General features: G+C 38.6%; 1 protein-coding gene across 1 annotated transcript in view; it reads left to right on the top strand.

Moving 5' to 3' along the window:
- MAP2 (microtubule associated protein 2) overlaps window positions 1-27,806 on the top strand; it is a 231,955-nt gene that overhangs the window by 119,273 nt on the left and 84,876 nt on the right. The window contains exon 3 of the mRNA XM_081095227.1: window positions 3,264-3,327. The gene's annotated coding sequence lies outside the window, so the exon portion shown is untranslated. The remainder of the gene's footprint in view (window positions 1-3,263; window positions 3,328-27,806) is intronic.

Raw genomic sequence — 27,806 nt, forward strand, 5'->3', positions numbered from 1 at the left:
CTAATGTGCAGCCAAGGTTGGGAACCACTAATTTAAAGGAACACTTTTCATAGGGGAAGAATATCCTAACCAACATAGAGGATTCACTGAAATCTTTTGTAATTATTACCTAGGGTAATTATATATTTTTAATGTTTATTTATTTTATAGCTGGGGGCAGAGAACAGTAGTGGTGGTAGCAACTGTATTTTAAACATCAAAAAGGCAATATGGCCTGACCTGTAGATGAGTTCACCTAAAAGCAATGAGTCATAAGTACTGGATATTGACAGGAACACTTTAGAAAGGAAATAAAAACATCAAGATAAAAATTCTAGTCACAAATTTTACTAAGTAGTTCAGGAAGATTTTAACAAGTATTGCATCCCCCAGTGGCTATTTTGAGTTTTATTCTTATTATTATTATTTTAATTTTACTTGGGCTTCCAATTTTCTGGCTTCATTATTTTGGGTAATCCCAAGAAGGTACACATTGTTTATAACTAGAAGGAACCTTGGGAGGCCAACTCAATTCGTGTCCAATTTCCCTTTTAAAAGTTTTATTAAATGTATTGGGGTAAGATAGGTTAATAAAGTTATATAGGTTTCAAGTATACAGTTTTATAATGCATCATCTGTGTATTGCATTGTGTGTGCACTACCCAAAGTCAAGTCTCCTTCTGTCACCATATATTTGACTCCCATTACCCTCTTCTACCTCCTCACCCCCTCTTCTCCTAGGATAACCACCATACTGTTGTCTGTGTCTGTGAGTTTTTGTTTGTTTGTTGCTTTCAGCTTTATATTCCACATGTGAGTGAAATCATATGGTTCTTGACTTTTTCTGTCTGACTTACTTTGCTTAGCATGATATTCTCAAGGTTCATCCATGTTGTCCCAAATGTGCAGTATTTCATCTTTTCTGATGCAATTGCTCAACTTCATGCCTGCAGGGAGAATGATGCCAGGGATGATAGAATTCCTAGGATATGATCATTAAGTTCAAGTTCAACAAGATAGGTTCACAGAAGGGCAATCATGCTTGATTCATCTGATTGCCAGACTGGAAATGAAAGGAAAGTGGTGACATAATCACCCCACATTCTTCAGACCTCATTATTACAGCACAGATATTAAGCAAAACTAGTTCTGCTTTAGCCAATAAAAGAAGCATTACAAAACCAAACACAAAAGATGTTTCTAGAATCTGTTTTGCTTACAAACAGAATGGGAGATAGCATGGAAAGAAAGCCACTCAGTGAGAGAAGAAAAGCAGGGGGCCTGAGTCAGGAAACTGGGATGGTGTCTCTGTTGGATCTCTGCTCAGCTCCATGACCTTGGTCAGACTCCCTGGGCCTCAGCTTTCTTACCTATGAAACAAAGGGTGTGGAATAGGCTGAGGGGTGTTCATGAATTCAGATAGACAGAGGCATGGAACAGGACCTATCTCATACAGAAGAACCATAATTTGTATAATTATGAAAGCAAAATTAGCTAGTGATCAAAAATGCAGAAGAAAGGTCGCTAATGGGGAAAGAAAATTCATCATAATGCATTCAAAATGTAGTATGAATCTGAGACAATTCTTTCCAGAAGGAAAAGAATGAAGCATATCAAAGGTCTCTAAATTTCCTCCACTCTAGTCTTTTTCTCTTTTATCTATCATCACCTTATTTTTCTTTATACTCTCTGTTTCCAGTAACCATGGTGAAGCACCCTCCCAACAACCTTCTTCACAGCCAGCCCTTTTGGTACACATTGAATTTGCTTTATTCACTGATGCAGGGAGCTAGCAATGCTGCAAAAATTAATTAATTTATTAACATTTTTTCTTTCCTTTTGTCCAGGAAGTAAATGCGGAGAATTATTCCACACTTAACCACCCTACATAAGGGGCACTGTAAAATAGGGATACTCAACTGTTAATTTCACTTGCTAACATAAAAGGGATACTGATTATGCCAGATTCAATTCCCTGCCTTGGCCTCAGGGACTGTAAAGTCCCAGGATTCAAGCTGGTTGCCAGCTCCTTTTGCTTTTGTGTATAAATGGAATAAAATGGATTGCCCACAGAAATCACAGGTCAACCTTGGTTTCTCAATCCTCTTTTTGTTTTTGTTTTTTGTTTTGTTTTGGTGTTGGTTTTGTTTGTTTTTTTGCATTCTTCCTTGTAAAGAAGACATTTCCAAGTGCCTAATTATCACAGTTACAAGGGGGACTGATTTTTCATAGGAAAAAATACATAAGTGTATACATTTTTCTAATGAGCATGGTTATTTATTTTGGAATATAAATAAGCAATAATGCAATCCTCAGTTTTAAAATATTTTAATGATCTGCCAATGACAAAACATCAAAGAATCTCTGTTGTCATTGATGCAGAAAATAAAAATTCTCATAAACTGTCATTGAGTCACATCCAGTTTGTAGAGCCTAACTTATTTGTAATCCTGTATGCCTGAAAACTGTCTGCTTAAACAGTGTGTGTGTGTGTGTGTGTGTGTGTGTGTGTGTGTGTGTGTGGCAATAACACAAAGGAGACCAGATGATGACATTCATAGGCTTATAGACTCGACTCGGGGGGACACACTTGGATGGAGGCAATTAAAATGCCTGTCAGGCATTTGGTACCAGCAGCCCCTATGGCAAACCACTGAATCATAAGCCAGGGCTGCTGCACCTTATTGTCAGTGAATGATGGCGGAGCGGGGTGGCTTGTCATCATTCTCGAAAATTCTGAGGCTAGTGCGCGTTCTCTCTCTCTCCCACTCGCCTTATTTTCCTTTTCGCCACTGCGGGGACGTTTTCTAATTTGCAGCTCCCCTTTCCCTGACACACACACACACACACACACACACACACACACACACACACACGAGCTGGTGGCTTGCAGACTGCAGTGTGTCTGGAGCTAGAGAGCCAGAGCCAGCGTGTGGAGATGCTGCTCAGGGAGAAGGATTCCGCAGCCATCCTCAGAGGCTAGACTGGGTGATATCGCGCCATACACGCTGGTAATGGTCTGGGGTGTTCACATTTTTAATTTTGTTTCATTTCTCATCTGTTTTCCAAAGAATCTGCTTTATGTGATGCCAGAGTAAAATGCTTTAAATTCATTACTGAGCTTTCTAAAAATTCAAGTGCTGCATTGTTTGTACTACAGATCTCAAGACAGACTTATTGTCTGGATGTAAAGAATGCATTTGCTGACTGGTGAGTTATAATTTTCAATATTTAGTTAACAAATCTATATATGTGTTTTTTTTCCTTTTGTTTTGTTTCAGTAGATTCTTCAGTTGTCTGTAACCGAGGAAGCATTGATTGGGAACCACTCATTCAGAAAATTAAAAGGTACCACATGTTTCGTTTATATGTTTAGATGAGGGAAAATCAAGGAGGAATTGGAATGTTTTTATTTGAAGTAATCTCTCTGTGCCTGGTCTTTTATCTTTAAGCCTACGTCGATCATTGTCTAGAGCATGTATGATTTCCTAGGGAGAATGCCATTTTCCAAGGCTATTATATGATTAGATATCTAAAGAATTGTGTCTTTTGCCTGTGTTACAAGTTATTACAGATATTAGTATGTCTGACTTATTGTTGGATTTTTATCACTATAATGGCTAAAAATATGCAAAATTCCCTATCTTACTGAAAGTGCAATAATTTGAATTTAAGGGAAATAGACTGGTTTTATTTGAGGAAATCTTGCTAAGAAGTGATTTTTTTGAGTGGTTAAATGAAATGGCTGTTCTTTCCCCAATAGAATGGGTGCTAGAGACGAAAGCCCAGGAATGACTCAGTATCGTTGGGTTTTGTGAATAAAAGATTGTAATTTATTCACGGATGGTTTAGCAACAGATATATTAAAAAACCGAGGTTGTTAGGTATTAAGAACTGATTTTACATACACTATATTTGGCATTGACAGCATAAGAAAGTGATCATTCCCCTTGCCATGAAAGCAGTTGAATCCATTATTCTCGGGCCTTATGCCTTACAGGAAAAATATTAATTTTCAAATTCAGCATCAGGACACATACAGATTGGAGATGATGAGTATGGGTATTACCTTTTCTTTAATTCCTTAAGGTGATCTTTGACTTTAATGTATACCCACGTCAATAAAACCTTTATTTGTAATTTGGCTTTAAAAAATGGAAGACATTTCTGCCTTGATGAGAAGATGATCAATAACGTCATTAAAGCCTTTTCTTTGCATTCACATAGTATTTCCCCTCAGACTCTGGCCCAAAATATTTTACGCAGTAAGGTTAGTTTTTTTTTTTTTTAGCTATACTTTAAAAATGGCTAACATTCAACTACTGATGCTGAAATACTAGAAGTCTGTGAGTATTTACCTGTGAGCATGAATATTTGTAGCAGTTGAAGGAGACTAATGCATTGTCCTTCTTTAATTTTCTCTGCAATGTGTAATTATGAGAACCTTAATTTATTCATTCCACAAACAGTAAGATCCTTGCTTCTGTGGGTGGTTATTGTGGGAGAGGGGGAAGGGGCAGATGTCTCTGTCACCCCCTTCCAGAGTGTAGGCAGCATCATATAATATTTTTGCACAAGAGAATGAATTTGTTAAAATAAACCACTCTGCTCTAAAAAGGGGAAATTGCATTATTTCAGATACTGAACAAAATCTAATAGACTAGTCTGTTAGGTTCATCTTGTGTATTCAGAGATAGATAAAATATATTGCACTTTTTCTTCAGAAATTACTCAGGAATCATGTATGAAATCCCCAAACAGGACATGCAATTCCTCCTGAATATTGAAAAAGCCTTGTTAGGTTTCACTCAGAGTAAATGAAAACATTTTATATTTGGTGAAAACAACCACAACCCTCTATTTGGTATTTTCCCATCTAACTAAATCCATACAGTATATATTTCATATGAAAATCTGTTTCCTAATTTTCAGACTCATGTAGGAAGTCATTATATTAATTTTGAACTCTAGGGTATTTACAAGAATTGGAAAAGGATGAAATTACTAATTATCCACCAAAAAGAAATCTTTACTGTATTGTCAAGAAGACCTGGAACTAGAGAAGTGGCATATTTATTACCTTACCAAGAGCATCTTGGTCCCTAAATTTTCTAGCACCATTTAAAAATCCATCTAGGTGTTGATATATTTTGTGTAATAAACCAGAGTTCATTCAAATAGTCTTTTACATTGTCAAATCAGAGTAGAATTTGACTAATGGACTCTAAAAGAGTTGGGGATCTGTATCATGGCTTTTCTAACCAACATCTGGGCATTAGTTTTACCATTAAATTCCTTTACTGATTTTTCACTGTACCTTCAGCTCATAGCATAACGCCTTGACCACAGTGGTTAAATAACTACTGATTTAATTATTTGATGGACAAATAAATTTGCTGGGAAAACCTGCATTTTTCCTCATTACTTTTCTGTTCTTGTTTTTCCTAAGGTTACACACTATAATCTTGTTTTTCAGTTACCTAAAATATTCATAATAAATCCCTAATTTATGGTAATTAATTAGATATTACCAGGTAAAAAAGCAGCCAAACCATGTCTGAAAATGTCTCCAGGCTCCATGGAAAAGGATTTTTCTGGTTTTAGGTTAAGATGGAAAGAATTTTTTAAATGTCCCTTTCACTTTCACCAGCTAGGGGAACGATGCCAAACTGCAGCATGAGTGTTGCTTTATGGGCACTTCCTAAATGTTCCCAGGCTTGACATTGTTTATTGCTCTTCATGACTTCAGCCAAGATTTTGCTGCAGCACAGGGGAGGAGGTCCTCCTCTCCCTCTCTTTGTAGATGCAACACTAGAAATGATGTCATAGTCTTCCTGAACACTTTCTTGCTCATTATGGACTAGTTCAGTATGACATCATTTTATACATATATATTTAAGGAATCTCTAAAGAAACGTCTAGAATCATAATAGCTTTAGAGAAATCGTGCTTGTTGTCCTTTATCTCTATTAATAAAACTATAGTTTCTTGTTGACTCTGTGCCAGATAATATTCTAAGCCCTTAACCCATGTTGTCTCATTTTAACTCTCACTACAATCCTGGGAAGTGGGTATGGTCTCCATTTTGCAAATGAATGAACTGAGACTCCAATCGGATGATCAACACAAGCCTGGCCCAAAGTCTTTTATATTAACCACAACATACTACATTTTTTCCAGTAAATTTTTGGCTCATAGTGATTGTTTTAATGTTTTATTTACGTACATGGTTTATATGTTGCTGCAAGAAGGTTAAAATAGCATGCTTATAGATTCTTGTTTTTATATACATAATGTAGTAGTAAATAAATCTTTAAAGGCATCATTGTAATATTCAAGCTCTGATACATTGTGTATTTTAATATATATTTCTATTTGACCCAAGAAACTTTATTCTTTAAGGAGGAATATCAGGAAATTTTAAAGTAAATGAATTAATAAAGCATTTCCTATGTCATTACAATGAAGTTGCATTACTGAATTGCGTAATCTATATGAAAAAAATTAGCCAGAGAATTCTGTTGATAAATAGCATAACAGATACCATATCATGCACAGTTTTTTTAAAATTTAACTAATGAGAGAAGTTTCAAATGGCCAAAATAATTTAAAAAAAAAGCAGGGAACAGTATCATGAACAGTTAACACATTCAACCTTAAGTAAAACTTACTAACCAAGGGCACTAACAGTTACACAAATATGTGTTAAGATGTTCTACTTGCAAAGGAGTATATACAACAAAAGACTTTTGGAACTCAGTGGGTGCAGCAGAATAAGTCAAGGAAGCAGCACCAATGCTCATTGGTAATGTAAGAGACACATGAATAATTTCTTAAGGGACTTCATTGCATGGCAGGATTACTAACAATTGAGAAGGGACTCAACAGGAAGCACATCATGGAGGATGAATCTGTTGAGATGGAAGTAGAATGAATAGAAGTATTCAGGGAGTGATAATGTATGGAGGAGCTTCGGGAAGAGCAAACATTAGCAAAGGAACCAAAGGAAGTGAACATGCTTGGCAGGCATCGACTAATTTCATTTGTCTTCTAGAGTGCAGGCAGAAGGGGAATCTTAATAGATAAGGATGGGAAGGTAGATAAATGCTATTAGGTTGTACTGTATGAAATGGATAATATTCTACCCTTTTGAACTACAAAATAAAATAAAAATTTTAATATTTTTTTTATTGATTTCAGAGAGGAAGGGAGAGGGAGAAAGATAAAAACATCGATGATGAGAGAGAATCATTGATAGGCTGCACGCCCCCTACCAGGATCGAGTTTGCAACCTGGGCATGTGCCCTTGACTGTAATCGAAACCAGGACCCTTCAGTTTACAGGCCTGGTGCTCTATCCACTGAGCCAAACCAGCTAGGGTGCAAAATGAAAATTTAATTCAGTTTAATCTAATACATTGTAAAGGGATCTTAAATGCCAAGTTGAGGAGGTTTTTTTCAATCTGTATTCAGTGGAAAGCCATTGAGTGTATATTGAATAAGAGACCATTATGATCTCAACTGCATTTTCAGATGACTTTTTTTATATAGCTATGTGATATAAGTTAGAGTTGTGTGTGAGAGCATGTTGAAAGCTGTCATAGGATAATTCGGGGAAAAATGAAGGCTCAAAGAGGGCATGATGGTGGGTATAAAAAAAGAGGCCATGGCAATGAGAGATTTTTTTTAGCTTAAATTTATATAGAGAGAATAGCCAGTTATTGACTGGAAGGAGGAATGAATAGAAGAAGGACTCAATGGTGACTCTAAGGTTTGAAATTGATAACTGGAAACATGAAAGGAGAAAGGTAGCTAAAAGCTACTTGAGGAAAGAAGCCCTTCTTTATTTTTATTGCACCCTGCTCTCTAGCAGACTGCCTAGTACACAGTAGACAGTCAGTACGTGCTGACTGAATTAGTGGGGCAAATTCATGCCCTGTTCCTGCCCTCATGGACCTTTCCTTCTAGAAGAGGGAATAATCAGTGGGTAAACAAATTAAATGAAAAGATTACTCAGGCAGCTGTGCAGAGAGCAGATGGTAAAGGGGTAAGAATAGATGCTGGGAGATAAGCTTTGCAAACCTTACAGCAGAGGAATTAACCGAGATCTTATTAAAATACAGATTCAGAATCAGTAGGTGTGAGGACAGGTCTGAGATTCTTTAACAAGCTCCCAGATGATGTTGATGTTGCTGGACTGTGGACCAGGCTTTGATTAGAGTTTGGAAGGCAAATGTCCAGACAAGAAAAGTTAGAAATGTTTGGAGAAGTCGTTATGAGCAAGTCAAATGCGAGCCCTTCTCTTTGTGCAGCAATAGGTACTAATACTTGTCAGCCTCTTGGGTGGTGAGAGAGAGAATTCTTCCTCTTCCGAGTTATTTTTATTCCAGCCAGTTGTTTTATGAACGATCCATTAGACCAGCCCTAATGAGCGACTGGCATTTCATTCTTTCTGCCCGTGCTCAATGCTTATTATGCCATATAAAGCATTCTTGTGGCTCAGATTTGGGGATGCGATTGCACAACATTCTTTCTGTGCCCATTTCTTAACTCTAGTTCTGTTGCCTGCCTCATTATTTCTTTGGACTTTTCGCCTCCTCTCTGCCTGGATGTTCAGCATAATACTGGCCTGCTAACCTCTCTGGCCCCCATGCTCCTGACATCTCTCATGTTCCTCTGTGTTTAGTCATGAAGCTTCCGGGTTTCCACATCCCGTCTTCTGGCCACTCACATCTTCTTTCCTTGACCTATTTATTTATTTATTTTTATTTTTAAATTTTTTTCTTTATTGATTAAGGTATTACATGTGTGTCCTCATCTCCTTGTTGCCCCCCTACTCCCCCACTCATGCCCTCACCCCCTGGTATCTGTATCCATTAGTTATGCTTATATGCATGCATACAAGTCCTTTGGTTGATCTCTCCCTCTTACCCCCACCCTCCTCTACCTTCCCTCTGGGGTTTGATGGTCTGATCGATGCTTTTATGTCTCTGGATCTGTTTCTGTTCATCAGTTTATGTTGTTCATTATATTCCACAAATGAGTGAGATCATGTGATATTTATCTTTCTCTGACTGGCTTATTTCACTTAGCATAATACTCTCCAGGTCCATCCATGCTGTTGCAAATGGTAAGAATTTCTTCTTTTTTTTGGCCACTCACATCTTACAGAAGCTTTGGGAGACTCCACTTAGAGCCATAGGGAACTTTTGAGGATAGTCTCTGAATAATTTCTTTTTGCAGGACTCTTTTGGTTGATGGCAGCACCTGCATGCTTCTGAAGGAAGAATGATGATTAGGATGTTCAGGGGGGCTGTGTTCACAAAAGTCTGGATAGATTCTGTCTGGCGGGGGTGTTGTCTTTCTGCCTCCACTGCTAGGATCTAACTCTCAGTACTCCTTTGTAGCTACAGGAACATGGGAGCATTTACTAGTTTGATTCCTCCCACACCACACTTTGAAGCTGTAAAATACCCAAGAAAATAAGAAATTTAATAAATATGGCTCACTCGTCCATCAAGGAAAACAGCTTAAGTGCGTATGAAACATCTGTGATGTCCTTATACTTATCAGTATTTATCCTTTGCTTAAAGGGCTGGTTCTATCTCTAGGTCTAGATTTCTGGACCTTGGCACTATCATTTTGTAATTTGGTGTTTATTTAAATAGCCACATAGGCATGAGCAGTGTCATTAGGAACTTTAAATTAAAAATTCTAGTGAAATATCAAATTTGTTTTCATATGAACAGAAGTCAACCTAAGTTGATAACCACATTTCTTCAAGGAGAACATTTAGGAAATGTCCTTGAGGAGAGAAGTCATGTCATAGACATCTTAGTGCTTCCTATGTTGTCTCCATAGAAAATGCCTTTGATACATATGCCAGATTGAAGCTAAGACAATGAGTGGGGTGTGTGTGTGTGTGTGTGTGTGTGTGTGTGTGTGTAGCTCTAGTCTTTCCTCAATGGACAGTGCTAGTCTTCACATTATCAAACTGCGGTGGTTAAAATTTCCAGAATTTGGATGCCATGTCTATGCCCTTTAGCCATTTGTTCAATCGTTAAGTCTTAAAGTAGCACAAGATAATTTCTGGCAGAAATTCTCCCTCTCAAAAAAAATTGTCTAAATCAATTCTCTTTTTTTGTGGATTTCATTTGGGTCTGCCTCGGATGGTTTGAATTAACCTGTCTTCAGATTCTCTCCTGGTGTTAATGACTCTGGATTATGACCATTTAAAGCAGCTGAAAGGACCTTGATCCACATCTGGCAGTTGTTAAAATAAAGCTACTCCACTGTATACGTTAGAACCAAAATATATTTCTTCACATTGTGTAAGAATTTAGGAAATGATGTTTCTTTCCAGGAAGATCTTATGTTTTATTTCCGAGGTTAACAATGTTTATATTTAATTTCCTTAAAATTTTTTTTCCTTGCTTACTGTAAGACTTTTTTGTGGTAAGAGTTCATAGTTGTGTAAACAGAATAAGATACAACACAGAGGCATTAAGGATTCTCTTCACACAATGCCTAAGAGCAATTGGTTGGCATGATTTTGAGGATATTGCAGTGAACTTGTGATATTCTAGAATTAAAAAAACACACATAAATAGACTGCCTATATTTTTAATAGTGGGGACAGAAAGCCCTAAAATTACTGACTTTACAAGATCACATTCGTACTTGAGATCTAACAATGAAAAAAATAATTGAAATTTCTGCTTAGAACTCATGGTCCTGTGAAACTCATATATCTCTGGTCAGACTGCTGTACTTTCCCGCTACAATTTGGTGGATAGTCCAGTGCAGTGGTCGGCAAACTCATTAGTCAACAGATCCAATATCAACAGTACAACAATTGAAATTTCTTTTGAGTGCCAAATTTTTTAAACCTAAACTATATAGGTAGGTACATTGTTATTAACTTAATTAGGGTACTCCTAAGGGTTAGGAAGAGCCACACTCAAGGGGCCAAAGAGCAGCATGTGGCTCGTGAGCCGCAGTTTGCCGACCATGGGTCCAGTGTGTCAAAGGGAAGTAATAAATGTAATATGTAGCTTAATATTTGCATGCAGTTTAGTTCTGCGTTGCATATTATGCTCAAAAAACGACTCAGGGTGTGGACTTTGGATTATAAAGTTGTTGGAATAATGAAACCACTTAGACTTTGAGAAAAATAAAGAATTCTTTTTAAGTAATAGAATGCATTTTCTAGTTCATGACATCCCAAAGCTCACAGCAATCTCTGGAAGGGAATAGCAGCTCTTGTTGTTTATTACAGATGACAAAACCGAAGTTAGAAGACTGCAAATGACCTTCCTAAGTCACCCCACTAGAAAAATGGTACACCTGGGGCTCATGTGCTTGTTCGGACCCAAAGCCTTTACTTGAACTACCGCACAATCAAACAGATACATGAATATATTGTCCTAAGTCTGGACTATTTTAATAATGCACTTTATTGCTAAAGTAAAGAAGCAATTCCAAGGTAGCCATGATCTTCACTAAATGGATTGCCCTGCTCTCCCAAAAGACTCCTGCGTCTAGAGTCCTAGAATAGTATGGCCTGGAGCTCAGTCAAATACTAGTAAAAATAACAGTTACTACTGAAATGGTGCAATATGAAAAGGAGATAAGGCTAGATACATCACAGAACATGGAATCTTAACTGCCTTGAAAGCATTGGATGGAGGGATGGATTAATAATAAGAATCCATTGCTTAGTTTTAAGTTTCACACAATTTTAAGCAAGTGGTAAATAACTCAGCAAGAAACCAGGATAGCAAAGAAAATTATTCTCGCGGTAGAAAATCAGGTTTTTGGAGAAACATTTTTGAAAGCAGGCGTTGTGATTTACCTATTAGTGTAGGAGCTTATTAAGAAGAACTTTGAGCTGGAAGCTGTGAATCCCAGTGCTGAGCTCAGATGTAGATGGAAGGGTAGCATAGTAAAGAAAATAACCACCTCAGAGGTCACTGAGTAGAGTCAGGTTGAGGTTAGGGTTTCAGTGCAGACACCCATAGGAATGGGTCCCCTGAGGTCATTCTCGTGGTGGCCCACCTCTTCTTCAAATTCCCCTTTCCACCAGCCTCATCCAGGCTCTCATTATAACATGCCAGGGTTTCAGAAATGCTTTTATCAGCTCTCCCAGCCCTGAACACCATCACCCCATTAATCTCCCGAAGTGTAACATTTTTCTTTGTTATTTCCATTTTTCTCCCCTCAGTAATTCTCATTTACCCCCTTGAGCTGTGCTGGTAAATAAATATGGTAGCACCTAGCTCTATGTAGCTATTTAAGTTTAAATTTTTTAAAACAAAAAATAATATCTCATTTTCTTAATTGTACCAGCCACATTTTAAGTTCTCCATAGCCATATTCTTTTTATAGAACATTACATACTGTGTTAGAGTACATTTCCATCATCACAATGTTTTATTTTTTAAAATATGTTTTTTATTGATTTTTAGAGAGAGAGGAAGGGAGAGGGAGAGAGAGCTAGAAACATCAATGATGAAAAAGAATCATTGATTGGCTGACACACTGGGGATCAAACCCACAACCTGGGCATGTGCCCTGACCGGGAATTGAACTGTGACCTCCTGGTTCATAGGTCGACGCTCAACCACTAAGCCATGCCAGCTGGGCCATAATCACAGTGTTTTATTGGAGAGTCAATTCTGGAGCATAACCAGCCTCCTCACCCAAGCATTCAAGGATACACAGACTTCTTATCCCTTGCTAAATCTTGGCACACGCTCTCCACTCCACAGACTTCTCTGCTGCTCTTCCTCATCATCATTATGAAAATGAAAATGAAAATAATAATAGCTCGCATTTATTTAATGCATATTATGTACCAGGTACCTAAATTTTCTCACATGCTTGTTTAAAAAGAAAGAAGGCCTAGGAGGAAGATAAAACCTTGCAAAATATTTTTTTTTTCATTTCACAGAAGAGGAGATGAGGTTGAGTGAAGTTAAGTATATTTTCCAAAGATAAATAGCTAGTAATTGATGGTGCTCGAAGTAAAAGCCAGGTCTTTCTGACCCAAAAACTAAGCCCTATACCAGTTATTCTTAACCAGGAGCAATTTGCTCCCTTTGCCAGGGGTCTTTTGGAAATGTCCGGAGGCATTTTGATTGTGTTTTTGTTGTTCAGCTGCTGGTGTTTTGTTGTGGGTTGTTGCTTTATTATACATGAAAAACTAGGCTGAAGATAGTAGACAGCTGTTGTAAGTTTCCTCTGCGAGGTGCGGATCTGTGTGCCCGCTCACTGTGACCACAGGCCTGGGAATTGGCAGAGTCTCAGGAAGCAGCCATCCAGAGGAGCATGGGGATGGAACCAACAAGGGAGCAGGTTAGGATGCTCACAATTCCACATGGGTTTTAATTCTGCACCCATTTGCCTAGACTAGACCAGGTTCCAAAACTGATCACCAACTTTCACTAAAGACTAGTTCTTGTTTTCACCCTTGAGGGCAAATCTTCTCCTGTCTGCCGAAAATATAGTAGCAAGGGAGACAAAGAAGAGAGGGTCCCCGTTCTGAATATGTTCTGAATGAATTGCCCTGAGATTGGTCCTCCACTCCCCTTGGACTCTACTTGATGACTCTTAAGTTTGGAGTTTTTCCAGGTTTCTTTGGGAAAGTTGCTATTCAATGATGTACTCCTACCAACAGTTTCCTTCTTCTTCTTTTTTTTCTCTTTCTGTCTCAGCCCGTCTGCATTTTTACTTGTAGAATAGCTTTAGTATTTTTGTTAGGTCATTCTTTTCCAACATTCAAAAAATCATTTTAATGACAATTTAGAGAAAGAATTATGTGTAACTCTTCCGTCAATGACTATATTTAATTTTCTTCACTATGATTTTCAATAACATCAATATCAATATATGTTTGCATTGCATTCTTTTGCACTAATTATATTGTTCTACCTCTCCTATTTACTAGCTAGATGGAAAAATTACTTCTTTGTCCTCTGCCCTCTTTTTATATAAAATACAGATAAGAACTGATTTTGTGTTGAGATGGAACATATGAATGCTTGTGGTAAGCTAGAAAAATAGACTATAAATGTAAGCTATCGTTACATATAAGACGAGAGTAACAAATAAATGTAAACCTGGAGATAAGCCATAGTACCGGCATGTCTTACTGTTATTGATGAAAGTGAGGTAGCCCTCTCCCCACTGGGTCCTGGGAGTTGGGTCCTTACAATATCTTAAGAAAATGAATTTTCTGAGATGGGCATGGGAGGATGAGTGTTTTTAACTTGTGTGGAATTACATCCCTGCATTTGTGAAGTCCCATTTCCCTTAAGCCAGTCCTGGAAGAGGAGCAGCTGGGGATCCAGTAGAGCTAGAAGCAAAGCCAGAGTCCAGAGTTTACATTCCGTGTTGGAACTGGGTCCGGTTTAGCTTTAGGCTAGTTGCAGTCCATTAGTCCATGATGTGTGGGGTCCACGTGGTGGTGAGCAATGTGGGCAGATGCAGGAGTGCTGGGGTTCTTGTCCCAGAATCTAGAAGGGTTCAGGAATCTGGAGGAGGGGCTGTGCATAGATGCCATAGGAATCCAGGGACTAATAAAGAGTCCGGAGACGAAATATAATTTTGAAAGGCATTGGGGGTCAGAGGAGCTTAGCTAAAGGAGCTAAGTTCTAAGATCTTAAGTCTAAGGTCTTAGGTTCTCCCCATCCCCAGGACCCCAAACTTTTTAGTAACACAACTTGTCCCAAGGTAAGGCAGAGATATACACTTCAAAGGGTCAGGGTTTGGTACAGAGTCCATTGTCAGAATGGGGGAATTAGCCTACAGCTGTTCAGGTGTTTGGCCAGTAGGAGGCAATAACATGTAGATTAAGATGCCCTTTAACTGTCTGGCAGTCACAATCTGTTTCCTATTCAGGTTTGGGGAAATGCCTTTAGCCATTCCCAACAGGTGACTATATGTGTGACTCAACCCTGTTGAGTCCCCAAGCCTCAACAACCTTTTGATGAAACTCTTGAAATTATGACATGCTGGAATTGGTCTATGGCACAGGAGCACAGGAGCATGAGAGCCCCTGGGAAACCAGAAGTTAAGTGCACCATGCCAAGAGGCAAGAGCGTGAAGCAAGAGAGCGAAGCAAGAGAGCAAACTCCTTTGTGTAAGAGTTTAAGTATCTCAACTCTTCCTGCACTTGCAGTGGCCATGCCTACTCTGGCTAATGATCTGGTCCCAGATACGACTGACAGACAAGTACCTTCCCTGTTTCACCCAGGCTTAACTGGGTATGCATTTACACTGTAGCTTCCTGGCAAAGCTGCACAAATGACTATAGTATTTGGCCTTCCCTTTGCTCCTTTCCAGTTATTAATAACTAGGTTAAATTATAATGGTATCACTACCGCAATGGTACTTTTTTCATCAGGGATGAACATTGGCACATCTTAATCACCCAACATACATAGTTTACCTTAGGGTTCAGTCTTGGTGTACATTCAGTGGGCTTGACAAATGTAGAGCAACATATAATGTCATGCAGTGTAATATCAGCATAATATCATGCAGAGTATTCAGCTTACATCCCCCACAGATATTTACTTTTTTTGTGATCATATACTACACTTTAATTTTAGGTTTTCTTGTTTGTTTTTTATAGAATTCTAAATTACTATTTGGGAACACATCTAGAAAATATGAAGTCTTTTAGAAAAATGTTTTTAAGATAACAGCCTCTATTTATAAAACTATTTATTACAATTGCCAATGAAGCAGGAATGTCTGGAGGCTATGGCCATTATGGCCTTTTGTTACCAGAATGTCTGGCATTTAACAAATGCTGGGTTATAATGTAGTGGAATAAGTGCATTCTTTGAAGTTAGGTACCCTTGGGTTCAAATCTAGTTTCTGGCCCCCATCTACTGTGAGAAACTGGGAATTTATCATTCCTCAGTTGTACAAAATAGGAATGATAAGATCATCCTCATTAGGATATTGAGGGAGTTAATGAAGATAATTTACATAGCAGAAGCTCTATAATTGCCGATGGTTATTACGACTTTCCAAGTTTCTATTTCTCCACCCCCTTCTTTAATAGTTAAGGTAGGTGTTCAGTTCTTTCTTTATGTTGTTTTGAAGCTGAGTAATATAAGTTTAATAAAGATAAAGCCTAACTTTAAATAAAAGGTAGGTAAGACCTATGAAAGGAGGTATGGAAGAACCTCCACAATTTGTATGTGTCCCTTTCTTCTTTAATGCCCACTCCACCCCCACCCTCCTCCTACTCACCCCACACAGAAATTAACAAACATTGACAGGTGAAAAGCAGCAAGACAAAAGATACAATTGTGTTGAATCACCCAAGGTCACCAGAAAGGCTGGGAAATTATTTACATTCTAAATTACACCACCTGGGGCCACTATGCTCTCTGGAGAGAAACTGGCTAGGGGAGATGTTAAGAGTTCAGCTGTCTCCCAAGAGGCTTATCTGCAATGCAGATTTCCCTGAGCTTTTCCTATCTCTTTCTGCCTCCAGAGCAACCAGCTGCTCTCAGTCCTCCCAGCTGGCCTAATAAGATTTGTCTTCTCTATAGACTACTTCCGGCTGTCCAACACCAAACCATAATCCAGATAGAGATTTTTTTCCTTCCCAACTTCTATCAAAACCCCCACCTGGCCTCCCTTAGTTGTCAGAATGGAGCCTTTTGTAAACTCACTGGATCAGAATCCCAGCACTTTGAAGAACCAGTGCAAATAGGAAGACAAATACAGACATAAGCCCTAAACTTCTACTAGTGTTAATTATTAATACCCACTACCAATAATGGTACGTATTCACACTGGGAATTCCTTTTAATGAACTCATAGAACAGGAACTAGCTCTCCTGACAACTGAAAAAAAGCATGAAGGCTGAGATTCTTGGCAGAACCACAGTGGATTCTGAGCACTTCAAAACCGGACTCACTCTCTGTTGGGGTTTTCATAAACGTGAAGAGCTACCTGTGGGGCTTGGTGTCACTTCTCTAAAGCTAACATTGCACTTTGGAAATTCACTAGCAAACCTTAAAATGGCTTAAAGAGGGCAAGTTATTGCCCGCCTTTCTGGAAGTAGGAAGCAACTGGTGACAGATACTCTGGTGACCACATCTCTCTGAGAGCCCTTGTAGGGAGGGAGGCTAATGACTCAATCAGACATCTCAAGTTCAAAAATTAGTGGCTTGACCTGAATGCATTTGCGATAGAAACTGATTAACCTTAAAAATCAAAGAAAGACAAGATGTCCTTAAGGAAGATGACCACTGGCTATGCATAACCATTCTCTCATTCAACTCCAGCTAGGAGTTAAACTGCCTTCCAGTGGGGGGACAATAACAGTTGGTTAAATAGAATTCTCTGTTCACACAGACATGAAGTCAAGAAGTGTCTGGGAAAAATAAACCCCTTGGTGTATTTAGCTAAAGTACAATGTGGAAACTATAATATGGCATGGCTATCTTTTTTTTTTTTTTTAATTAGCATGTTGCCCATGACAAATGCTTAAGAAGACCATGACACTGATCGATAATCAACAGAGAGAGCTCATCACCTCCAATGCACCTTTGTAGTTTTTGTCTCATTGGATGTAGAAACTTAAAAGCTGGCCTTAGCACAAACAATTGACTGGATGTACAGGAACACTATCCTGCCAAATGATGCTCCATGGACGACTTCTATGTAGACGTGAGGAACAGGCTCGGAGTAAACATTTAATGGTGCATTTTCAAAGCTTTTCTGCTTTGGCACATAGCTCCTTTGGCTCAGTGCTAATAGATATGGGGGGGCGGGGGTGGAGGGTTAGCCCCACTCTTTAATCCTTACTTAAGCTCTTCTTATCTCTTTGTATCCTCCACCTTTGGCCACATAATAGGGTAGCTACAGTTTTGCATGTTTATCACAGAACCTCGGTATTTGGAATAAGTAGAATGCTATAGAACAGCAGTTCTCAACCTGTGGGTCGCGACCCCTTTGGGGGTCAAACGACCCTTTCACAGGGGTCGCCTAAGACTATCAGAAAACACATATATAATTACAGATTGTTTTTGTGATTAATCACTATGCTTTAATTATGTTCAATTTGTAACAATGAAATTGGGGGTCACCACAACATGAGGAACTGTATGAAAGGGTCGCGGCATTAGGAAGGTTGAGAACCACTGCAGGAGAACCATTCTTTTCAGTAAACTGTCCTGATCTTTTCATCATTGGAACGACCCACACTTGCTGTTATTGATTTCAACGTTGACCTAACTGTCTAAGGGCTGTGTGTGCTCAGTTAGCAAAAACACAGACTTGGAAAAGTTTGTATAATGTCAAGGTGAAGCCCCAGATGTCCTGCTTTTCTGGCAGAGGAATGTGTACTTGCCTGGGGGGACGTGTTACACATTCCAGGGAGCTAAGGGTTCTGCTTTGCTGAGCTGTGGCAGGTCCCGTGGCTGCTGGAGGATTTTGTTTTCCATACTGTGTGCATTCACTCACTTATACTAATTTACCTCTGAGATTCCCTGATCTGTCCAGCATTTAAGGCGAGGTACCAAAGAGGGGCTGTAGAGAGCAAGCAAGATGCACAGACTTTTAGAATGATTGCATTTGTTTCATCATAGATTCAATGTAGTATTCCTGGCCGACGGTGAGGTATTCATTCAGTTTGCACCCAGTGCCCTTGAAACAAGAACGCTGTACAAATCCTTCTTTTAATCTGCCCTAATCAAGATGAGCTACTTTGGGAGTTTGGCCCTTGAGTTAACAAAAAATGACTGTCATACAGGGAGTTCAGCGCCATATCTACATAATTATAACTTGCAGCAGAAAGATTTCTGCTCCTGGTCTTAAGAATCTTACCAACATTCATTTTAATGATACAATTGTTCTCTGATATAAACATCAGCCATTAAAATATAATCGGAAGTAAGAAAAGGGAGCTCTTCCTACTTGTGATGGACTGTCTTGCTTTGTCTTGGAAGCTTTTGGTAAAGGATTTCACCCTAACATTGCCTTTGAAGTTTCACCGGAATGACTTACAGTAGCAGCCTGCTCACAGAGAGCAGTGAGGATCTTCCCTATTGTGCAGGCAGGCAGGTTACTCCGTGGACATGAGTCTTGTTTGTGGGGAGAACATGGTTCAGTTCTTTTATTACTTAAGCAAAAATAACAAATAATTATCCTGCTGTAAAAGGAATACTGATAATTATAGCTTGCCAGGCATGTTGTATAAGAAAATAGGAAAGACACAGTGTTCGTGTCAGCAAACCCCAAAACAGAATACTTCTGCAGACAGAAATACACGCCCACATCTAAAGGCCGCCCTACTGAAACCCTAAAAATTTCAGGGCTGAATGAGACTATATGGTTACAGTATATTAAACATAGTCGGAGAGAGAGAGAGAGAGAGAGAGAGAGAGAGAGAGAGAGAGAGAGAGATTCATTTTGTGAACCCAATCTAATCAGATATTAGTTACTTAGAATCTATTAAGTTGGACATATATAGAGAAGCTTCAGGAAAATCTGTACAAATCCCCGCCTTGTTTTGATGACATCATTTTTTTGTGTGTGTTTTTGTTTTTGTTCATTTTGTTTTGTTTTTTGTTAATCCTCACCCAAGGATATTTTTTCATTGATTTTTAGGGAAAGTGGAAGAGAGAGAGAAAGACACAGAGAGAAACATCAATCTGAGAGACACACATCAATTGGTTGCCTCCTGCATGAGCCCTGACCAAGGCTTGGGCCAGGGAGGAACTTGCAATCAAGGCACGTGCCCTTGACCGGAATCGAGCCCAGGACCCTTTGGCTGATGCTCTATCTGCTGAGCCAAACCTGTTAGGGCTTATGACATCATTTTGAATGTAATATTTATGACATTTGAAAGTTAAGATCATGACTGTGAGTCATTCGCTTTTGCATCTACTGGTATGAGGCTATCTTTTTTGGAGCTGAGTAACTGTATAATTAAATTGCTATTTAAAGGAAGAATAACAACATCAAAAAGTCAAATGTTAACTCAAGTGAGCATGGTAAAGAAGGTCTGATATTTGTATTTTAAGAGGACACCACAGTAAACTTAGAGCATTAATATTAAATATATAATTTGCCATTGTATTAATATTGAACTCAAGCAGAAATATTTATTAACCTTAAAATTTTTTTAAAGTTTTTTTTATGATCAGTAAAGTAGTAGTATCTGCCAGTTAGTACCCTATATAATAAAAGGCTAATATGCAAATCAACTGAATGGCGGAACAACTGGTTGCTATGACATGCACTGACCACCAATGCAGGAGCTGCCCCCTGGTGGTCATTGTGCTCCCACAGGGGGAGCACTGCTCAGCCATGGCTGGTGAGCACAGCGGCAGTGGCAGGAGCCTCTCCTGCCTCCGCGGTAGCACTAAGTATGCCCCATGGGGGAGCGGGCCATTCCCCCAAGGGCTCCCAGACTGCAAGAGGGTGTAGGCTGGGCTGACACTCAATGCAGGAGCTGCCCCCTGGTGGTCATTGTGCTCCCACAGGGGAGCACTGCTCAGCCATGGCTGGTGAGCACAGCGGCAGTGGCAGGAGCCTCTCCTGCCTCCGCGGTAGCACTAAGTATGCCCCATGGGGGAGCGGGCCATTCCCCCAAGGGCTCCCAGACTGCAAGAGGGTGTAGGCTGGGCTGAGGGAACCTCCCCACCCAGTGCATGAATTTCGTGCACTGGGCCTCTAGTAAGAAAATATTCACAAAACTCATCCACTCACAAATATTTCTTATGTTATACTATACATACCCATGGTACATTTCCAAGTAGGTGGAATTCTACTTTCAAATAAGAGTTAGGAACTATATAAACATTATATACAATTTGACATTTACAACAGTTTAAAGAATTGAGGGATGTTCTGAATATTTAATACTTTTTTTATTCCAATATCTGAAGAAATATGTGCTTAAATACAGGGAGAAACAACTGTTTCATTGACTAAGATGAATTAGCAAAGCAATAATATAAAATTTTATCCCAGGGTCACTCCATACCTAACAGATTTTGAAATATGGTAGATTATTCCCCAATCCCCCTGAAACCCCCACCCCCTGCCATTGCAAGTCTTCCACGTAATATCATGTAGATGTCTTATACAGTGGTGTGTTCCATCATTGGGTCCTAATCAGTCTAGTACCCTTTTACTTTACTGCTTGAACCTGTTTATATTTCTAGCTATCGCCTTCTTATTCCCTTCGCTATCCGAAATCCTCTAACATGTCCACTCCACTCATTGCCTCATTTCTTATCTGTCCTACTCTCTTAGCATTTTACTACATTTCTTTTTCACCCTACCACTTGCTGAAAATGTTTTTTGAGAGATCGCCTTTGCTAATCTTGTTAAATAATTGAATGGTTGCCTCTTAGCTTTTATGTTGAATGACTCTCTTTGGTATGGCAATGATGCAATAGAAATAATATTGAAAACTTGATTTTAGTCTTGATCTGCCACCCACGGCTGACTGTGAAACCTCTGATAAGTTATAAAACATCAAAAGACTGACCAAGATTAAATACTGTACACATATGAAAAAAGGTATTATTAGTGGCCACCCATCTCTCCTTGAAACTTTGTTTTTATTAAATTCTGCAATACTGACTTGTCCTGTTTTTCATTATTGCCCTTGCTAGCTTTTCCTCATCCAGCCACCTTACCATTGGCCTATCCCAAGACACTTGTTTTGCATATGTTTGAGGAGCTCATCTGTTTCAATTAAAGATTAATCTCACTAAAACACAGATGACTTGTATCTTATCTAAAACCTCCAAGAAATCCCTGTTACAATAACATAAATGTATTTTCTTCCAACTAGGATTCCAAGCCCTCTGTCTTATGCCCCAAACTATATTTCTAGTTCTATCTGCCATAATTCCTTGTGTGCCAAACACTGGGCAGTTCTCATGGACCCATCCTCTGCTACTTCTATGCTTTTGTTTCTGTTACTTTCTCAGTTTCTTCTCCTATCTCTCATCCTCTGCTTAAATACTATGCTCTCCTGAATAATTGAAATTTAACGGAATCTTTCTTGATCTGTACTTTTTCTCCTGTGCTTTCAACCCAGGCTCTGTGCTATAATTAACTGCCATCCCAAATAAGCTCTTAAAGTCAGGGACACTGTTTCAGCATTTTTTTTAACGGGGTCTAAGTAGACAGGGTATAATTCAGTATCTAATATATACAGTAGCAAATGATGAAATAGTCAAAATGAATATTCTGAATCATTTTAATTCATTATAGGAAGATTTATTTTTTTTCACTGCTTGGGCTTAAACCTTTTGAAAATTTAAAATTCTAAACAAAGTTAACATTTACCAAATTAACTTAGATTTTAGTATTAACACCATGAATTAATTAACATAACCAGTGGGTCATTGATTTAAAAAAAAATTTTTTTTTTTTTTTTAGTAACAGCTATATTGAGATATAATTCACATACAAAAATTCACCATTTTACCTGATACAATTCATGGATTTTTAGTATATTCACAGAGCTGTACAACCATCTCCACTATCTAATTTTAGAACATTTTAATCACCCCCCCTCCAAAGAAACCCCATATGCATTAGCAATCACTCTTCGTTTTCACCTTATGTGAACCATAGGCAGTCACTAATTTAGTAATACAAGCAAAAAGAAAATGTGCAAGCCTTACATTTCTCTCCCAGGGCTTAGCTACATTAAGGTACAACTTGCTGGGAAATGCATATCTGTTTTTCCAAAATTTGTGGTAGATAGAATCCATGACATTTAAAGTTTGCTATTACTGGATTCCTTGCTATCCAAAATAGAAATTTGTCTAATTGTCATAGAATAAACAGCTATTTATTAGACTTCTCCTATTTAATTTTGTAAAGAACTATTCCCAACCCTCCTACAGTCTAAGCAATCGAAGCTATTTGAGAAATAATCAATAAATATATATAAAGGCGATTTCACCCATTGCACAATAACCATGTCTTAGACCTGTAATATCTAAATAGTATAGAAATAGTTCTCTAAATGGCAAGTGGTTACTACCTATTTCTTGAGCCCAAAATGCTTTTAACTTGAGGTTCTTTGGCTCTAAGGCAATATGTGAATGGGACCCAGCTTTTGTACAAATAAAAGTCAAATATTCATGGGCATAAATCCAAAGTTTTCATTCAATTTTATAAAGAGTTTATCACAGCCCAGTTGGTGTGGCTCAGTGGTTGAGTGTCAACCTATGAACCAGAAGGTCACAGTTTGATTCTCGGTCAGGGCACATGCCCGGGTTGCAGGCTCAATCTGCAGGGCAGCTGATCAGTGATTCTCTCTCATCATTGATGTTTCTATCTCTCTCTCCAATAAAAATTATACATATTAAAAAAATAAAAGCTTATCACTCACACACAAAAGCTAAATACCAGTTTTTCTGAGAAGAGGAACAATAATAAATTACTAGGAAAAATGCTTGGGCTTATTTTGTATCACTGATGGAGGTTTAAGCATATACAATTAAAACAACAACATTTAAACTAACAGTTATCATTAAGCTAAGATCTTATGAATAATATTCTTTTTTAAAAACTAATATAGTGACAGTCAAAATGATGGATTACATCAATAGGATTAATTACATATTATATAGCAGTTATTTCTCAAACTGTGATCCTCAGATTACCATCTAAGGATTCATATGGAGTGCTTGTGAGGAGGTAGAGTCCCGGACCTACTCCAGACCTCTGCAGTCAGAATCCCTGGATTGGAACCCAGGACTCTGAATTTTTAACCAGGATCCCAGATGGTAGTGATGTCGCCCATGTCTGGAAAGTGCTTATAGAACATAATAAATGCGAATGCTCTTGAATATTTTTGGCAAACCTTCCCTACCCAATTCATGGAGTTGTATAACAATACCAGTACCATGTGACAAACACTGAGTATTTGTCAGACCCCTTGTAAGAAGCTTTCTCTAACTTATCTCTAGTCCTTCAAATTGTTCTATAAGAAAGTAGATATTATGATCTATAATTTATGGATGAAGAAATTAGGGCCCAATGAAATTGAATCACTTGCTACACAGAGGTAGGTTAGCTCTAAAGTCTGTCTTTCTCTCTGTTGAGCAGCTTCTTACTCTAACCACTTCACTGGTTCCCCATTGTAAGAAATATTTTTTATATGAGCCCTAGTCAGCACCCATCAAAATCCATGGTCATCAACACAATTAGAGATTTATAATGAACAAAGTATAACACATGAGCCTCTCGCTAAGCCCAGCTGTCTGACACTTTTCTAAAAGAAGCTTCCAGAGGTAACACTTTACAGGCAGGAATAGTGTGACAATGAGAAAATTGCTTCCAGGTATAATTTAATAAGCAGAGGATATAAAGGAAAACCAAAAAGTGACCCTAAAACCAGTTTGTACCTATCCCCCCTCCCAAAAAAAGAGAAAGGAAATAAAAACGTCAAAAGAGAAAACATCTCTGTGTAACCTACAAAGGAGCTAGAAGATAGGTCTGTTGAGCTTTTTTTAAAACATGAGTTTTGATAAGAATTGTGCCTCACAGAGATGGCTCTGAAATGTGTGCCATAGCACTTGAATTAAGCTTCATTTCATTCAGTATTTTCACTGGGCACCGACAATGAAATTATTCAATTTAAAAATATCCCAACAAACATCTCTGTTTTATAGACTTTTACTTGAAAAGAGATCAAACCTTTTGCCAATATAGTAAGTATAACATAAACTATTCCTGCAATTTTGAGAGTAACAATAAAACACGTTTTGTTATTACTCTAGTTGTATTTTAAAAAATAAGTTTGAATTTCAGTTATGTATGAAGTCTTCAGATTATGAAATTTAACTGGACTTTTAAGAAGGCTTTATTACAATAATAATGATTTCTTTTAAAATATCTTCACAGATTATTTCTTTTTGAGGAAAAGGATTGTAATTATTAATTAATTATTTAAGAGAAAATGACTACTCATTTGTATGATGCTCAAAACCAATACTCTGGGAAATCGGAAGCCAGAAATTTCCCCTGGGTCTGTTGTGGCTGAGCTTCTCAGCTGGCATATAATGGCTATTCCTTGTGGTCCCATTGGAAGCTGTGTTTTCAGTAGGCAGCTATAGCAAATAATTTGTTAAATGAATGGGCTGTTACTGGACATTTATAATTACACTGAAACTTTAGAGACAATTAGATGATGCTACCCAGGATCAATACTGTGTTTGAGAACATGGTGAAGAATGAATAGTAGATGTCTTTTGTGAGGATAGTGCATGGGCTGCTTTAAGGCATTAAAAAAACATCATATTAGAACAAGTTTCAAAGGGAATTTTATTTAAGGACAGAGAAGCTTGTAACTTTCTTCAGAAGTTAAAGGTTCTTCTCTTTTGTTCTAGCAGTAGTTATGTGTGTGTTTTTAATGAATAATTTAGTAGAATTTGTATTCCAGATTTTAGTGTTAAAATTGTATCAGGATCTCATGAATTCCATCTATACTTCATTGGGATGGCTTTCAGTCAATTTCTGAGGCGATTGCTGACATTAACTTCTGTTAGACCAGGGTCTCATCATCCCACTGCCAACCCCAGTGTAATCACTAGGAGACTCTCAAAGAACCAGTGAGAGTAGTTTAAGGGCTTGAAGCAGAATTGCTTTGCACAGGGGTAATATTTGCAGTTCCTGGTAACTAGGTAGAGCCCCCAAAAACATGAGGCAAAGAGAAAGTCAGAAATGGCTTCCAGTCTCGTATTTTAAACTATTTTTTCTCCTCTTTTCTTTAGCTGCATGAGTTTGCTTTTAGCTGAATGAGTCTGTTTGGTATTGCATTAAAAAATAGGATAGCCCGATCAGAGTGGCTCAGTGGTTGAGCATTGACCTATGAACCAGGAGGTCAGGGTACATGCCCGGGTTGCAGGCTCGATCCTCAGTAGGGGGTATGCAGGAGGCAGCCAATCAGTGATTCTCTCTCATTGTTGATGTTTATATCTCTTGCTCCCTCTCCCTTCCCCTCTGAAATCAATAGAAATATATTTTTTAAAAAATAGGTTAGATGTGAGATAGAAACTAAAATCATAAATAAATTAAGCAAAGCAAAACAAAAGCACTGTACTGTAGGATCTGTACTCCCTCACTAAGAAGGTACTTGCCAAATCCTTAAAGTGGAAGACCCTGCTGATAGCGAAGTAATGCCAGTCACTCAATGAGGAGGAGGCACACACAGAGCAGGCTGTTGGCCCTCATTGCTGGGAGATCCCAGAGAGATGAGGGCAGTCCTGGGAGTGAGGGAGAGTAGCCCCATTTGTGGGGTTCGATCACTCTAAGATCCCAAATGGGATGTAACTGCTGGGAGCCACACACACAAAATAATACATTTTTAAGTTGCAATAATTGGCCCAGAGTAGCTCTAAAAACCATTCTCCGAGTATGAGGGTGAAACCCCTACCTCTGAAGCAAACATCTGTGTCTGCAAATACCAAAGGTGGTTGACTAGTCCCAGGGGAGGCCAGGGGAGGCCAGAGGAGCCCAAGCAAGGCGACAGCCCTCACATGCCTTTGGAACAACAGTAATTAGAGCAGCTGGAATATTTGCAACTTCATTGGCTTACTTGCTGTTTTTGTTGTTGTTATTGTTGTTTTTTAGTTTAGATTTTAATCTCATTTTCATATGTTTTTGTATAAATCAGGCACATGTGGCTTGATTATAGACCTGAAGTGGCTACTAGGAGCTTCAGGTAAAAGCCTTTTGGGACCTGCAATGCTGGCTTCTGTCCCTTCCTCCCTGGGCCCCTCCTGTGCTGATTTCTGCACTCTTCCCTCCTCCGTTCCCACTGCTGTGTGCTTAAATTGAAGCCAATTAAATAAAGCATAATAATAGAGTACCATTCTGAAAAGAGCACAAAGAAGGGGAATTACATGGCCACCATGGCTACTGACAGAATAATTAGAAGCAATGGAAAACATTTTAAAGGGCTCCCCAGCAGACATCTGCCGCCTCCTTTGCCTCCTATTGATAGGGAGGCAAGCTTTTTTCTTTCTTTATTTATTTTTTTATTTTATTTTATTTTTAGTTATCAGTATCTCTCTATGCCAAGTCCTCCCCTTTGGTTTGATGAAATCTTAATGATACATCCTTGTGTATCTTAATATTTCTAAGCTACTAATGGGAGAATTATTGGATTATGTATGCATGAATATTGTTATGGAATTTCCAGAACACCGGGAGCATTAAAATAGTAGATCCAGATATATTTCAAGGCTAGTGTTTACTTTGATATATCCTCTCAGCCAGCAAGTAATACTCTCCATCAACTAAGAAATCGTCATTCCTTAAAATGGGTCACTACTAGCAAATTCTTTGGTAATAAAATGCTGGCTGCCACTGTTAAGAAAATAACTTGGGGAGGAACAGAGATATTTCAAATTCGCCTTCGGAAGGGGGAGGGGTGGGCGTTAGCTCAGTCCTCCCTGCCCTAATTAAGTTATCACTTGTTGCCTCCTGGACAATATGCAGCAAAAGATGAAGGACCTGAGTCAGCTGGAGATCACCCGTAATTGTGAACTCTTCCCCAGTGAGTTGATGAAGTCCTTCTGCTGCTAGAGCCTTCAGCTCTTCGGGCTAAAAGTAGATTTGCTAGAATTTCATTTTTCCGGTCAGATGACTGCAGCACAGCGTGTTTCCCTCTCTCTGATGGAGTCCTCTTTTCTGTGTGCTCGCCTTTTCAAATTCTCCAGCAGACAGGAACGTCATCCTCACAGGGTGTGGGAGCTCAGGCAGAGAACATCCCCGTCGGCTGAATGCTGACTTCTTTAGACCACAGCTGGAATGTG

Source organism: Myotis nattereri (genome assembly GCF_964212035.1).
Source record: "Myotis nattereri genome assembly, chromosome: 7".
NCBI classification, from domain to species: Eukaryota; Metazoa; Chordata; class Mammalia; order Chiroptera; family Vespertilionidae; genus Myotis; species Myotis nattereri.